Here is a 17570-nt window from a genome sequence, read left to right on the forward strand (position 1 = left end):
TTGGTTCCATGGATATTTTTTGTCCCATCTTTCTCAAAAACTACATTACAATGATTTCTAAAATTTGGGTTCAAGGTTTTAAGAGTCAGCTATACCCTGTGATGTGTTTTCAGATTCATCAATCAACAACTTCCTGTTTACCAAACAATTACATCTTTTTATACTATTGATATAATGCAGTCACGGTAGAGTTATCATCAGACTGAGTGAGCAGCAGCTCATAGTTTTACTTGTTTATTCTTTGCCATCAATATCAAAATTATAAGTGAACAAAAACCAAAGAAATAGCAAAACTAGAATGTGTCCATAGTACACAGATGCCCCACTTGCACTATCGGGGTAATAAGTTTCAAGTTGATTGGACTTCAACTTCATCAAACACTACTTTGACCAAAAACTAAAACCTAAAGTGGAACAGACTGGCGGATGAACGAACTAACAGACGCAGTCAGGAAATCATAAAAACAGCTATTTCTGAAGAAAATTCTTCTAAAAAGGAAAATGATCAGGATAAGATCTACAAATATGTCAACATGACTGAAACTGCAGTTAACTCATAAATAAAAATATTTGGTGTGCAAGTTTTACTGGTCCTGTAGAAAACTTATTTCAGATGAAATAGAACATTCTAAATTTTACATTGATGTTGTTAATCAAGCCTGGAAATTTAGATACCATTTGAATAAAAAAAATCTCAAAGGTTTACCTATTTCAACACAGTAGTTAAATCTTTGGATAATGATTTTGTTGGTATAAGTATTGATTTTGTTATTAGTAAATTAAAACCATATAAAATATAACACATATGATTATTCAGGGTACTACAATCTGTAGATACCTATATTTTGGCTGTGCAACAAGGTCATGTTTTTCTCTGACTGGTATTGGTGTCTTTATACTTGATTCTTTGGATGTTGAATGTGTACCGATTGATATTTTAGTCTTAGATACATAATGTTTTTATTAATTGTTTTGTCACTTAAACTGTGAGTACTCTCTGATCTGTACTTTTTATCTCACAAGGCCATAAGGGCCAAGCGAACTCTTCTTGATCACTTGGCATCTGTCTAATAGTTGAAATCTGTGTCTTTAAAAAGAAATAAGGTTTAAAACAGGCAACATATCAATTGCAATGACCTATGAAAATAACGGAAATTTTAGATAAACCACCTTACAATAATCTGATACACTCACATTAGGTTGAACCGAGTCATGAAAAGTCAATGCAGACCAAAAAACGTGAAAATAAGGTCAAGGTCAGATGTACCTCATCAGACAAACACGTTAACCTTTCAATCATTCTGTATAGCAAATACAGTTAACCTATTTTTGAATATCTTTTATAACTCTTTTTTACTTCTAAGAAATAATCCTAATAAAAACAAAAGTGCACAAGCTGAAATGTCTCGCCTTCTTTACCAATCATTGATCGTATGTTGATAGTCCTAAATATAAAACTTTATTACAACTGTCATATAAACTTAACATTACCAAGAAAATTAAACATTGACCAATGAACCATGAAAATGAGGTCAAGGTCAGATGAACCATGCCAAGCAGACATTTACAGCTAACAATTCTTCCATACATACAACAAATATAGTTTACCTATTGCTTATAGTTTAAGAAAAACACACCAAAACACAAAAAACTTAACACTGAGCAACGAACCGTGAAAATTAGGTCAAGGTAAAAAAACATCTATGTGACTGACATATAGATCTTAAAATGTTTCCATACACCAAATATAGTTGACCTATTGCATATAGTATTAGAAAAAAAGACCAAAACACAAAAACTTAACTTTGACCTCTGAACCATGAAAATGAGGTCAAGGTCAGATGACCCCTGCACACTAGACATGTACACCTTACAATCATTCCATACAACAAATATAGTAGACCTATTGCATACAATATAAGTAAAACAGACCAAAACACAAAAACTTAACTATAACCACTGAACCATGAAAATGAGGTCAAGGTCAGATGACACCTGCCAGTTGGACATGTACACATTATAGTCCTTCAATATACCGAATATACAAGACCTATTGCTTATAGTATCTAAGATATGGACTTGACCACCAAAACTTAACCTTGTTCACTGATCCATGAAATGAGGTCGAGGTCAAGGGAAAACTGTCTGACGGGCATGAGGACCTTGCAAGGTACGGACATACCAAATATAGTTATCCTATTACTAATAAGAGAACAAATTGTGAAAAAAGTCTTCAAAGGGCAATAACTCCTTAAGGGGTCAATTGACAATTTTGGTCAAATTGACTTATTTGTAGATCTTACTTTGCTTAACATTTTTGCTATTAACAGTTTATCTGTATCTATAATAATATTCAAGATAATAACCAAAAACTGCAAAATTTCTTTAAAATCATCAATTCAGGGGCATTATACCTGAAAAACCAGTTACCCAATTCTGCTGAAAATTTCAGGACAGGTAGACCTTGACCTAATAAATACTTTAACTTCTTGTCTTATTTGCTCTAAATGCTGGAGTTTTTGAGATATAAGCCAAAAACTGCATTTTACCCTGTGTTCTATTTTTAGCCATGACGGCCATGTTTTTTGACGAAATAGAAAATAAAACACAAACTTTATTTTATACACCCTACTGATCATTCAGTTGAAGTTTGGTTGAATTTGGTTGAGTAGTTTTAGAGGAGAAGATTTTTTAAAGTTAGCAAATATGATAAACAAATTGTGAAAAATTGTCATTAAAGGACAATAACCCCTTAAGGGGTCAATTGACAATTTTGGTCATATTAACTTATTTGTAGTTCTTACTTTGCTGATCATTTTTGCTGTTTACAGTTTATCTTTATCTATAATAATATTCAAGATAATGACCAAAAACTGCAAAATTTCCTTAAAATAACAATTAAGTGGCAGCAACCCAACAATGGGTTGTTTGATTCATCTGAAAATTTCAGGGCTGATAGATCTTGACCTACCGGGTAATGAACAATTTTACCCCATGTCAGATTTGCTCTAAATGCTTTCGTTTTTGAGATATAAGCCAAAAACTGCATTTGACCCCTATGTTCTATTTTAAGTAACGGCAGCCATGTTTTTTGACGGATCAAAAATCGAAGCACACACTTTGTGCAGGATAATCTAAGGAACAATCATTTTAAGTTTCATTCAAATCCATTCAGTAGTTTCAGAGGAGAAGATGTTTGAAAAATTGTTAACGACGACGACGACAGACGACGATGACGACAGACGCCAAGTGATGAGAAAAGCTCACATGGCCTTTTAGGCCAGGTGAGCTAATGAATTACTGAGTTTCAGGGAAACAAATACCTAATCCCAAAACTGAACATTAATCACTGAACCATGACTTTGTAAGGCTAGGCGATCTCTCATGATGGTAATGATGGACAGCTGTTAAAAGTCCTTTGGCAATTAAATGCATATTCAGGACAGGTACATGAATATTAACCCTGCTTTGTGCAATCCACAAGAAGAGCAGCAGCAAAATATACCAATTGTTGAGTCGTTTAGGTTTTAACATGCCAGAGTTCCAACAGGCGAACACACTAATACAAGACCACTGATGTTATTGTATAAAAGACTCCTTAGTTGTAAATGTCATTTGGCCTCTTCACAAGAGTTGTCCCATTAGGAATGGCACCACTTCTTTTTTATATGTATACCTAAGCAATGAATCCATATACATTTGTACCAAATATAGTTGTCCATATTACACATAAAAATGGGGTAACTAGTCAAATAAAAAGACCATTTGGCATCTTGATACAAATATGAAGCTATCCAGCACCTTTAAAGTTTGGACAATAAAGTTTTAAAAAAGACAACCCTGTTAAGTATCCGTAAGTTCTGCTGATGGTACACTGCCAAGCTAATGATGATGATAGACGCCAAGTGATGGAAATATAATTAAATATAAATAAATATAATTAAATATAAATAAATATACTAAATATAATTAAATATAATTAAAGCATCTGCATGTGTCACACCCTCGACCGCAGAAACCTCTTCCCCCTTTACTTGTCATTCAGATACAATTAAGATAAGATGATTTTCCAAATAAATTTTTATTACCAATTATTATGATCCTACATGATACAAAATAACCAAATGAAACCAAACACAATCTGATTCTTTTAAGATGTGTGTAAATATTAAACAAACAGATACTTGTGATATGCTTTTGATCACGGTTGTAAATTATCTTTAAATAAAAAGGAGGAAAAGGATATCTGCATCATGGGTTTGGTATCAGTAGCAAATATTACAATAATGCAAAATAAATGACAGTACTGAGGATTATTTCTATCTATTTTCCTGGTTGTTTTTATTATAGGGGGAAATAATCCTAATGTAATTTCTTAGTCTATATAAATACGTATAAAAGTTTATGAATTAAAATAAAATCATGTACATTTTTTGATACATGTAATAAATTTTGTAATCATTTAGTGACTATTCTTTGTTTAATATAGAAACTTAAGGCTTTCTAGTCCTTACTTAACTTATAAATAAATAATAGAATTCCATATAAAAAAAGAATCCTCAGTTTGTCTCAACAAAAATGACATCCAAAAACAATACAATTCTGATACAATGTAAAACTGTGGTAAAAGCTATAATATAAAAATATTAAAACATGCATGTACAAATTATTTTTTGAGAATTACTCAACTCATTTACTGGGTAATTAAAACAAACTAAATATCTTGATCGGTGCAAAAATGATTAGATTGTAACCATTGAAATAGCAGAGGTGGGGAAAATTTGGTTGATTATTTAGGAAATCACTGAAGTACCACTGGAGGAGGCCTCTCTAACAACCGGTGAACAGATTACATTTCATTCATTCACATTTTTAACCTCAAGCTGTTTAAAACTATATAGTTTCTTTACTCCTTCCAAATTTCTAAGCTATTTGTTTTTAAAATTAAGTAGTATATTTTCATATTTATTTATGGAACCAGGGAGGCAGATAACTAGTGTTCAGTTATTATTTTATAGTCTGATTTATGCATTAGGCCGGAATGTGGTATAGTGATTCAGTGTTTGATATGTTTGCTCATCCATCTACAACTTTAACCCACAATTATCAAGATTAAATGGGACTTTCCAGATACTTTCAAATAATCTTCAGTCTCTGCCGACATTGTGTACTACTTTTTATAACTTCTAAAGGTTCTCTAATCAAAGAATGGATTTTTTCTTTTCTTATATCTTATTACTCATATTGAAGGATAGGTTAGTTCAGCTGATATCAACAGATTTAGTTAGAGCAGATTCTCAACTTGCATCCACAAATCTAACAATTTGATCAATCTTCTAAGGACTACATCAATAGTTGAAGGGTGAAATAGAATGTTTATGAATTTAACAGAGAGTTAAAAGCATAAAAATGTCAGATCTCATTATGAAAATAAATATCTGCATGTAAAAGTATTTTTTTTTAGTTTCCGAACAAACCCAATCATATTAAGGCTTGGTATAACAAGATTTTACAATTAAAACAAATAAAATCAGATAAAAACCACTAAAATCAGATAAAATCATATAAAACACAAATGTTGTTATAGCAAACCTTATATATACTTCAAAGCTACAGTGGTAATATACTATTGTCTTGAAGTAGAATATATTGAAAATTTGTATTAATGTCATGACAATTTTGTCATAATGAGATCCAACTTTTTAAGACAAGATTAAAAGCAGGATAAAAACATAATACAAAAATTTCAAGCTAACCTATCCTTCATATGATGAACTAATTTTAGGAGATGCTTCCAAAAGTTAAAACAAAGTATTTAAAAGGTCCATTCTTTCAATTGAGAACCCCAAAATTTCATTATAATAAAACAAAATACACACTGCCAGAAGATAATCTGAAAGTTTCAATGAAAATCTACCAATAGTTTATAAGCCGTGGATGAGAGATGATGATGGACAAACAGACAGAAAACACAAATCTCCCCATTGCAGAGGCGGTTTAGAGGGTCCCCCCCCTTTTGTGGGAAAAAAATTGTTGATTATAAAGGGAATCACTTGGGCTGGCCTGGTCCCCTCTTAGGCAGTCAGTGAAGTAAAACCCAAAACCCAAACATTTTTATTTGGGGTCAAAAACTTGGTAGTTAAAATATTTAACAGGGGACCAGTTTCATATTCTCTTTTCATAGTGTTTGGCCATCAAAATCCTACTATTTTGGATTGTAAACGACAAAACTCATTTCACAAAGCCCTTGTAAGGCTTACATGTACACAACTTAAAAATGTATGTAAACCTATGTACGTCGTGTGGGTACTTTGAGAAACCATATGGCATACCTTTGGGACCCCTCAAATAACAATAAATTCAGTTTAATTTTTCATCAATCACAAAACAATAATTGAATGCAAGTAATATAAATTAAAAAAAATCTATAATTTGAAATTCAATACAGCAATAAAAATACAATTTGTTAAAAACTCATTCTGCTTACAAGACTACTGTCTACAGATTGTTCCAATAGAGATAGTAACTGTTCATCCGACTGTTTGCAGGATTATTGTCTGAGGATTTTACCATACAAGGCAGCAACTGTTACACTTTCAACTGAAAAGAAATAAAGTTAAGTTTCAATTATTTTATCAAAATAATCTTAAGGGTATATATATAATAAAATTCAATTTAAAAAAAAAACATATCAATGAATGTGAAAACTCTTCTTATTTTAGCTACTTCATTTTACTGAAATCTGTCAATACACAAAAATAAATTTTCCAAACTTTACAATTATGAGACTTGACATCATATACCTGAGCAATTATTGGAAATATTTAACACAGTGAATGCAGAAGCTGCTGGTAAGTTCACTTTATAAAAAGTAAAATTTAATGAATATTTTGTTATTTGTTGTTTTATTGACCCTTACTGAGATCCAAACAAAATTTTCTCAATGATAAAAAGTAGGAATAAATTCTTTTGAAATTTGTAATGAAAATATGAAGTGAGTGGTAAGATACCTATAGATACTATTCTAAGAACAGCAGGATGGAGAAAAGATAGTGTTTTTAGAAAACATTACAAACGACCCACTACTAATGACAGTACATTTAGTAATGAAGTCTTAAATTCAAATGGAAAATAAATGTTGTAAATATCATGTGTATATGTTCCGGACCATATGAGTATTTGGACCATACGCGTATGGTCATGACCATATGGGTATATACTCATATGGTCCGACCATACGCGTATGGTCGGACCATACGCGTATGGTCGGGGTAATTAACACTCTGTTACAGTTTACTTTTAATACTTCTAAACTCTTCATATTGTATGACCGTTCATTCAAAAGACGCTATCATATAGGTAATTTTATCGTTATATTATAATAAAAAGATAAGCTAAATAAAAATAAGAAGTTTCACATTGTTAATTTTACTTAATTGTCAAATTTAAAGTAAACACATTTTATACCGATGGTCATAACCGATTTGTTATTACGAGTAAATGGCAATATGTCGACTAAAAAATTAAATTCCAAAAATTTCTTAATGAACTGTTACATAAGAAGTCACTGGAAAGTAGCATACTATTAGTTTATTTAAGTTGTGTTGTGAAGATGGTGTATTGCAGTCAACCATTTTACGATATTTGAGATCTAGAGCTTCTTAAAAACACTGTAGACATCAGAATTGCCAAAGACCTCGGTATCACTGTACGCAGCTGCAAAAAAGGCTTGTTTTTCACTCGCAAACAAAATGTGTAAATGAAAAAGATCGTGCACAAAACTTGCAAATGCAAAAAAGCTATGATACCGTGTGGAAGTGAATGTCATCCAAGCCTACATGCACTAATGTAACTAGCGATGAAAACTAACTATGGCATTTTTTTATTATAAAATTAAAAAATTGTCATGTTTTAAACCATCACTGTTTTTTTTAGATAAAGTTCTTGTATTATTGAAACGTTTATAATGTAATTTGGAAAAATAAATATACCTATATGGTCCAAATACTCATATGGTCCGGCCCGTTAATAAGCATATGAGTATACGCATATGGTCATGACCATACGCGTATGGTCCAAATACTCATATGGTCCGGAACATATATAAAGGATATATATTTTACAAATACTATTGGAAAGATACAGTTGTACATATATATCAAAACGGTGGAAATTCAAAAATTTTACCATGCTTTACACCTTGTGAAGTGGAGTTCAATTTGTTATAACAGAATATGATAAAAGTACAGAAAACTGAACTCTAAAGACTCATGTGATTCTGGGTAGATTGGACTTATTAAATTAACAAATTAAACAAAACTTACCTAAGTTGAAGTTTGATGTTAATTTGGTAAGGTCCAGTGTGACTGAATGTAACTTTTTTAGCAGTTATCATACATGATCATCTTTTTTATGATAGCTAGGTTTTACTTGATATCAGATTATCTCCCCTTCACATCTGACCCAAGACCACAATTAATGACCCCACTTTTCGTTGTCCATGAATATAGTTCCCTTTATTTATAGTGTATTTTTTCTTTATTTTTTTTCTTTCCCTTTCTCATACATTTCTTAATTTTCTGGGGTGGAAATGAAAGAAGAGCTGAAATAAACTTTTGGATGTTTTATTTTAACTGATTTTGATAAGGAAAGAGTGATTCGGGCAGGTGCAAAAAGGTAGTATTTACATTTTTCGGAACATCTCTTGACTTGCCTATAGGGGTATGGATGTGTATTGGCCAAATTTGTATGATGTAAACATGAAATTTTTCTGAAAATTGCATATATTTTTGGACTTGTACTGTACATTGCACACAACAAAAATTAGACAAAAAGAATAGGCAAATTTTTTTAATGCGACAAAACATTATAAAGAACTGATAGAGGAATTAATTGTAGTCTCGGTCCTAATCTTGTTCAGGGCAAGGGAGACAAATCAGTATATATAGATACACTTCTAAAGTAAAGGTACAACATTTTACATTGACATATATTTAGAATAGATATATAGATATCTAGGGGCATTTAAAATTAGATACATGTATAATAAATAAATTTAAATTGTTTGTTGATTAATAAATTCTCACCTTGAAACAGCTCTAGTAACTCCCCAAGCAAGTAACCCCAAGAAAACTTGTGATGCTAACCTGTAAAACAAAGTTCAAGGTCAGTTATTCTCAACTTTCAAAAAATATGTACATCATAATAATTGTTTAAAAGTTCTCAGATAACAAACAAAATTCTGCAAGAAAATAATTAGTATTCAAAATCAAACTAATGGTTATGTTTTTTGCCCTTTGTAAGGTTTTTTTTTTTATCTCTCCAACATATTCCCGATTTACATTTTCAATTTTATTAAGTTAGCAAAAAATAAACTTGTATTTCATCATATTGTATATAGTATTTCAAACCTTCAAAAAATTTATTGATGTCAAATACTATGAAAATTATTAAAAATAAAAGCTTTAATACCTACCAACATGTTAACAATATCAGATATCCATGTCTTACTCCCAACACCAGGAAAACATTGTAATTTCAACAACCTGAAATAAAAAAAAATGTTTAAAAGATAAAATTAAGGTGGTACCTAACACTTTAACTGAAATTAATTTGGCTCTTTTAATTTTCTTAAAATTTTGACAAAGTATTTACTTTGACCCTTTGACAAAAACATAAAAATTTCAAAAAATTTGAACCTACCGTTTAATCAGAAAAATTACACTGGTTATATAGCAGTTTGACAAACACTTATTTTGATCATTGAAAAGCTTAATATTCCCATATGGACACAACTTCATTAAAACGTTCTCCTGATTTTACAGAGTTAGTGTTAGGTACCACCTTAAGAAGAGAAACATAATTATGCCTTGTATCATTTCTTATGAATTTGTTATATAATATCTTCAAAATATTGACTTGATACACAAGGTAGAAAACATTTTCCTTAAATACAAGTTATAAAAAAATGTTATGAAATGATGCAGATATCTTCAATATCACACAAAAACCCTTAATAAATAAAAAGTTTTAAAAGTCTATAATAATATTATTATAAATTTTGTGGAACATTTCAACTCACCACAGATTTTTCCTGGTATAGCCTCAGACTTGGTTGAAGATATAATTGACCATCTTCCTTAGAGCTGCTATCATAACTGCCAAGGAGGTCCATGTCCTCATTATCTTATTGTCCATTTGCTTTCAGAAATAACATTATACATGTATAAAAAAAAGAATATCAGATGCACTTTACAGTTTTAACAAAATCAGTTTTTTTGAAAATTTCCCCTCATCAATTGTAGTTACCCACTATTTCTCAAACCCTCCAAATCTATTATCTATATATAGAGCTCTGCTTACATATTTTTTTTTATTTACAGAGCTCTAAAATAATAGTCATTTTAGCTAGTATACATCTGATATTTAAAGAAAATGTGTACAAAGGTGAATATTAAAATAAAAAAAATTATATTCCCTATAAACACTTAGGAAATTTAAAGTATGAGGAATATAACAAGGGAATTACCTCCCCTTGCATTGAAAATATGACACTGTCGAGACTCCACATCCTTCCTATATTTAACAACAATACAAAATATAGTATAATCAAAATGAAAAAATAACACGGTATGTAAAAACTACAACACATTTCAAAAACTAATTTAGTACTTTAACTTTTACCTAAAGGCCTTAGTGGCAGTGGTCTAAGAAGTATTATTGTATCTCTCTAGCATGTCAAAATGAGGTTGAGAATTCAAACCCAACCTGTGGTAGGTGTATTGACTCAAAGCTTAATTGACTAGAATTGACAGTTCCCTGGGGGAAAGTTGGTGGGTATCTACTGTTACTTTTAACTTTTTCAACCCATAAAAAATGGCCATCAAGATATTACAAATTGGGCTGAAAGTGGCATTATACACCAAAATTCAATCAATCAATCTTTTTTCACCAAAATGTTCCTTTACTCTGCTTCTTGTGAAATAATTGCATAGATGCCAACCCTTTTTGAGACAATCAGTAACAAACTATCAAATTTTCCGTATTTTTGAAAAGTTTTCAGTAATCATTCAAAAACTTGCATTTACCAATAAAAATTACTGACGAGTGGTTGCAAAATGATGTGCACTAAAATTTGTCGTTCAACATGTTGTCTGTTAGTATGAATTCCATTCATTAATTGTTCAGATGTTCTCGACTCGTACATTTTCGTTTTGTCAAGGAGAAGTAGAGAAAGGGGGAAATCTACTTCATAAAATGCAAGTTTTCCTCTTCGGAAGTCAGTTAGTTCCCATCAATAGGTTGATAACTCACGAGAAACCGGAAACATTACATTGTTGTTTTCTAAATACCGGACCAGGAAGGAAAAGTAATGATAAAAATCCGCGATTTACAAAATTGAACGGCGATGATTGGGAATCCGTAACTATTCGACTTTGACCGTAATAGCGTAGTTTGTATCGCAAAATCGGAAAAACTACGGAAAAATCGTAATGGTTGGCATCTATGTAATTGTAATTTGTTTAGCTAAAAGCACTACAAATAAAATAATAAAAATTTGTAAAAATATCTAACAATTCAGGAAACTCAAAAATCACAATACATTTTCTTTTTGTTTTTGTTTTTTTGTTTTTAGATTCTCCATTCTGAACTGACTCGAAGCCTTTGGACTAGACAGACCATTACTAAGTTTACAAGTAAAATTGGTCCGTTTCATTTCATTTTCAAGGTAAAAATGAAATACAGTTACAGAGGGTGGGGAATAAAGAATAAGATCTAAATTATGAAACAGTCTCCATAAGCACGATAAGAAAAGTAAGAGTAATTTTGAAATTTTAAATACGAGCTACCAATCTAGTTGAAAATGGAGAATCTTTACACATTTTTTAAAACATATACAAAAAATTTCTGAATAACATTCTTCACTGTTATATCACATAATCAATGTATGTGGCAGCCAGAGTTTCCTGTAATAGAAATAAACATTCTTAAATAAATGATCAAACCTATATAAAAATTTAAACATCATCTATCAGATACAATTATTAGCAAATAAGGACGAAAAAGTAATCAATGTGTGTCTTGATTAATTTTCTTTTATTCTTTTATATGAATCATTGCGTTGGTTTTCGTGTTTAAAATTGTTCCACATTTTGTCATATTCAGTACCTCTTATTGCTTACTTTAAAACTGGTACTGTAAATTCACAAATTATTGCATGCATCTATTCTTGTGATTTTTTAATAAATGGACAAAAATGCAATATTAATATTACGGATTTCAGAAAAATCTATCTTCAAAGTTATGCATCAGAGGTTAGAATGATGAATATGAGTACCTATTGTGATATTCAACCAGTTGTATTATTTAAAATTCATAACGATTTTGCTCATTGCTGAATGTCTTACGGTGACTGTAATTTGCTTCACTTATTGATAATTGTGTAGTTGGCAATCTTATAACCTTTCTTTATTCTTATATACCCTTATGATTACTGGTACCGGTATAATTAAAACTTTTAATTTGGAAAACATTTTAAAAATGTTAGATCTACATGTGTACATAATAAAATCCATGGTGTATTTACATACTCTTGGATGAATAGTTCAATCTATTTTTTAGTTCTTACCATAAAATTCAGCTCCAATGGCCCTTTCCCAGCTTCAATCCTTACAGACAAGCTGTGGTGCTAACCTGAAACATAAAATGCTTAGTCAATCAAAATTGTTTTAAAGGATCACTTCTGGAATACTCTATCTACGTTACAGGTATATAAAATGGGTAAAATATATAATAATAGATATCAAACCAACAACTCAATTCAATCCTATAAGGGGTAGGTTTAAAAAAGCAAAAGTTGGCCATAAGATTTTAATCTTTTTTGATTCAGGCCCAATAACTACAAATTTGACATATACATTGTTGTGGTATCATTATTGATACAAAATAACCACATCATCTTTTTGGCACCTCACAATATAAACTACTAAGTTGTGACCTGTTGATTATGCAATTCTGCTGTTTTTGCAAAAGCGCCAATGAAGGCCCAATTTTTTCACAATTCAGAACTTTTTTTAGCATAATTCACTTTCCCTGATCCAGAAATAGTTTATGTCTTGTAATTTAAATATTACCCTTAGCACCTTTAGTTTATTAAACATTTTAGACCAAAGGTATTCTTAAAGCTTTAAGGTCAGAAAATCCATAAAATCATCGCATTTTGATGATATCTCCAAATATAGTTAATTATCGGTAATTCGTATATTTTCCCTTTGATCTTACTGCCTAACAGGCTCGTCCAGATATTCCACATGATATAGTCAGTATCAAAAACTCAACTACCTATTATTATATATTTATAGTCTACAATGTATTATAAAGAAGTGATTTATTTTAAGTTGCATTAAGTCTTTTGAAATATAACCATTGAAGAACCAGATGGGGCATGTTTTGATATTCTATGATAAAGGCTGAAATTTAAAATCTATACTAAGACCATATTTTGCCAGAGGCGGATTTAGGGGGGGGGGGCCCGGGCCCCCCCTTTTTTGGAAAAAATTTGGTTGCTTATATAGGGAATCATTGATGCGTGACTGGAGCAGGCTCTCTCTTAGGTCAGTCAGTGGGCCCCCACTTATGATTGATTGATTGATTGTTGGTTGCTTTACGCCGCATTAGCACAAAAAGGCTATATCGCGGCGACCCCCACTTATGTAAATTTCTGGATCCTCCACTGTTTGCCAAGTGAATATTGTCATATATGGTACTGATAAAATAAAGAGTGTAACTGTTGACCAAACTCTTATAAATCTTTAACCCTAAAGTCAGTATTTATTTCCAAATAATATTATTTATAGAATTATTTTCTTTTAAACAGGATTAACATACTGGTACCTACCTATATATTAGCTGTATTTGACCACCAAGTCTTATTCCCACACCATGAAAACATGCCACAGAAAGTACCTAAAAAGAAATTAACACATTTATTAATTTTACAAACCAATTTCTATGTCAACCTAAAGATTAATTTACAAATTGTTCTGATTTCTTACTTCATGTACCAATAGTATAACATCCACATATTCTGTAAAATTTATAAAGATTGAAAAACAAAACAAAATTGTCAAAGTTTTATGATTTGAATTTCAACTGAACTCAACTAATTTGAATAATGAAAATGAGTTGTCTCCCATTGAATGAACAAATCTTGCTGTTAATAAAACTAGTCTCCCCTTGAGATATAATTCCTATCTCAGGATTTACTCCAGTAATTGTGATAGAAATTCTTGTTAATGTAACTGGTATCTCAAAATATTAAACTGGTAAATACATTCTTCAAAGATGTTTTTCACACAGAAAAGAAAGATGAATATGCACTTTTTATCAAATATTTCTAGAAAATGTATAAAAATTGTTTGACTTCAATAAACTTGCCTTCTCAATTTCATGGTAAAGCCTCAGACTTGGTTGAAGATTTTATTGACCATCTTCCTTAGAGCTGCTTGCTCTCCTGGCTGCCAGGGTGGCTGCCATCATTATCTGAGTGTGAATCTGTCATTTTTTGGTCCATTATTTTTAGAAATGAATAAAGATATCAGATGCACTTTCAATTAATCTCCTATCTTGAAAATTTCACCTAATCAATTCTACAAGAGGTAACCCATGATTTCTCCCACCCTCAAATCTATTATCTAGAGCTCTGTTTACATTTTTTTATTTACAGAACTCTGAATAATAGTCCTTATTAGCTAGTATACATCTGATATTAAACCCAAAACTTGTACAAATGTGAAATTAAAGTAAATAGTTGTATATTCCCTACCATGAGGAAATTTCAAGAATAAGGAGTTAAACAGGGGAATAATAAATTACCTCCCTTTGCCAAAAATTTCACCTGTTTGGACTCCACATCATTACTATATCTAACAACAAAAAAATGGTATAGCTATAATTAAAAATAAATAATTTCAATATAAAATATTCAAACATTTAAAAAAATTATTTAGTACATCCATTTTCAATTTGGTGGTTCTCTCCCATTACTTTGACTTTTTTAACCAATAAAAAAAATGGCCACCAAGATATAATCAATATTGCTGAAAGTGGTGAGTAACACTAAAAATCAATCAATCTTTTTTCACCAGGATGTTTCTTTACTATACTTTTTTGAAATAATTTATTTGAGCTAAAAACAATGCTACAAATAACAAAACATTGGAAAAATATTTATATCATACAAATACGAAAAATAAAAAAATACATTTCTTTTTTTTTTTTTTTTTTTTTTTAGATTCTCCATTCTTAACCTACTGGAAATGTTTTTGAATACACATGTACCATTATAAAGATAGTCTCAAGTAGGTCTACAAGTTATATTGTAAAATTCTGAAGTATCAATTTAGCATACAACTTCCAGTCTTGCTGAAAATGGAGAATCTTTTTGTGATTAAAATTATAAACATTTTTTCAAACATACACAAAAATAGTCTTAATTACATTCTTTTTTGTTTCAGTTGTATTGCACAATAATTTCCTGCAGCCACAGTTGAAGTCACCTGAAAAAGAAATATGCATTCTAATATCTGTCAGAACAATATTCAATGCAAAGGAATCAGTAACTGGTTATTGCATTGATGATGCATAGAAAATTGATTTACTTTGTTTTAAAGTGATGTGTTGACATGAATTTACAAATAACCAGTATTCTTTAGCAAACAAGGGATGACAAGTAGTTGGTTGTTGTTCAACATATTTGTTACTTCATTGTTTCATCATAAATCTAGCTGTTGGTTTTCTTGTTTGAATTGCTTCACATTTTTTCATGTCGCCTACTTTCTGTTTCATACTTAATTGTAAAGTATATGTTTTGCTCATTCTTGAAGGCCATACAGTGACCATAAGTTGCTTACATCCATGTCATTTGGTCTCTGAGAGAGTTATTTCATTGACAATGATCTTCTTTACTTTATATATGGGAACAATTTTAGAAAACAGATTTTCTAAGTAACAGTATATTTTTTATTTCCTTTATTTATCTTCATACCTCCTAATGTCCTCCATCCAGATTATATATACGATTATAGTTTTAAGAAAAATTAAAGTATACTACTTCTCTGCATAATTAAAGTATAATACTTCTTAGCATAATGAAGAACTAGGTTTGTACATGCTCTTTGCTGAATAATTCATTAATTTATGTACTGGTTCTTACCATAAAAGCCAGCTCCAATGCCCATTCCCAACTTCAATCCTTACAGACAAGCTGTGAAGCTAATCTGAAATATAAAATGTTGTCATATTATTAATAAAATGGTTTAAAAGGATCACTTGTTACTGTATTAAAATTAAAAAGAAATGGGTTATATTCATGTACTAGATGTTGAGAACATATTGACTAGACAGCAATCCAACAACATAACAAACCAAATAATCATGTTAGATCCTTCAATTGACACTATACATTGTATTTGTACTGATATCAAAAGAGAGGGTAGAAATAAATAACAGAAATTTAGTGTTTGATTATTTCAAGGCAAGGCAAGTAAAAAATAGATCTAATTATTTTTATACATGTACTACATCTATCTTTTTTTTCTTTCTTCTTTTCGAAACTGTATACTGGTACCTACCTATATATTAGCTGTATTAGACCACCAAGTCTTATTCCCACACCATGAAAACATCTCACAGAAAGAACCTAAAATATAAAAATTGACAATTTATATACTTTACTTATTTCCATTTCCCCTACATTTACCAATATTGTTCGGATTTCTGACTACGTGTACACAAAAGTATAACATCAATAACTGTAAAATCAATGTAAAAGATGAAAAATTTAAAAAAAATCTTATAAATTAACTTATTGAATTTCAACTCCACAAAAATAATGGTTTAAACATATTTTATTGTTCATAAAGGTAAATCATCTGCACATTTTACAATGAGTTATCTCCCATTGAAAGGCAAAAAATAACATTTTACGTTAGCAACATCACTTTCTCCACTGTAACTGCGTTGTATGCTCTAAATATACACTTTTTATCAAATAATGTGTAGAATGTATAGAACTTGTTTGACTTAATTACACTTGCCTGCTTATATTCTTGGTAAAGCCTCAGACTTGGTTGAAGATTTATTTAACCATCTTCCTTGGAGCTGCTACCATGGTTACTTTTTCATGCTTTTCAACATAATTCTTTGTGCTGTTCAGTTCACTGAATCAAATTTATGCACTTAACGAAATGTCCTTTCCATTGTATTTAATCAAGTGTACAATTGTCCCAAGAATGTTCAAAAGCATCTCACAATATTTTCTTTTTCCATTCATGGCAGTTGAAGTAATTCTCAATGTAATCACAAACATTTTCTAATATTTTGGAGCATAGTTTAATAAAATATCCCTTCTTTTAAGTTTATCATCATGCACATCATAAGCATGAAAATTATACTCCAAAAATTGATCATAGCCTGAAGTAGCTCAGTTGTGCAAATTCATATTTTCCTTTAACAATGGAGAATATTCTTTTAAATACTGAAATTTAAATACGGTTTATGGAATTTTAAAA

At 30.4% G+C, this 17570-nt stretch overlaps 3 long non-coding RNA genes across 3 annotated transcripts; all 3 read right to left on the minus strand.

Moving 5' to 3' along the window:
• Positions 1-6410: 6410 nt before the first annotated feature.
• On the minus strand, positions 6411-10983 carry LOC139497301 (uncharacterized). The gene is made up of 4 exons (XR_011657743.1): positions 10082-10983; positions 9476-9545; positions 9087-9146; positions 6411-6600 (listed from the first exon to the last, which is right to left on the minus strand). It is a non-coding gene; the product is annotated as an uncharacterized lncRNA (long non-coding RNA).
• Positions 10984-11893: 910 nt separating this feature from the next.
• On the minus strand, positions 11894-14523 carry LOC139499223 (uncharacterized). The gene is made up of 4 exons (XR_011658153.1): positions 14437-14523; positions 13898-13965; positions 12629-12693; positions 11894-11966 (listed from the first exon to the last, which is right to left on the minus strand). It is a non-coding gene; the product is annotated as an uncharacterized lncRNA (long non-coding RNA).
• A 901-nt stretch (positions 14524-15424) lies between these two features.
• Positions 15425-17353, minus strand: LOC139497303 (uncharacterized). Its single transcript, XR_011657744.1, has 4 exons — positions 17097-17353; positions 16632-16699; positions 16214-16277; positions 15425-15557 (listed from the first exon to the last, which is right to left on the minus strand). It is a non-coding gene; the product is annotated as an uncharacterized lncRNA (long non-coding RNA).
• Positions 17354-17570: the final 217 nt, after the last annotated feature.

This window comes from Mytilus edulis, chromosome 12 (genome assembly GCF_963676685.1).
Source record: "Mytilus edulis chromosome 12, xbMytEdul2.2, whole genome shotgun sequence".
In the NCBI taxonomy this organism is placed as follows: Eukaryota; Metazoa; Mollusca; class Bivalvia; order Mytilida; family Mytilidae; genus Mytilus; species Mytilus edulis.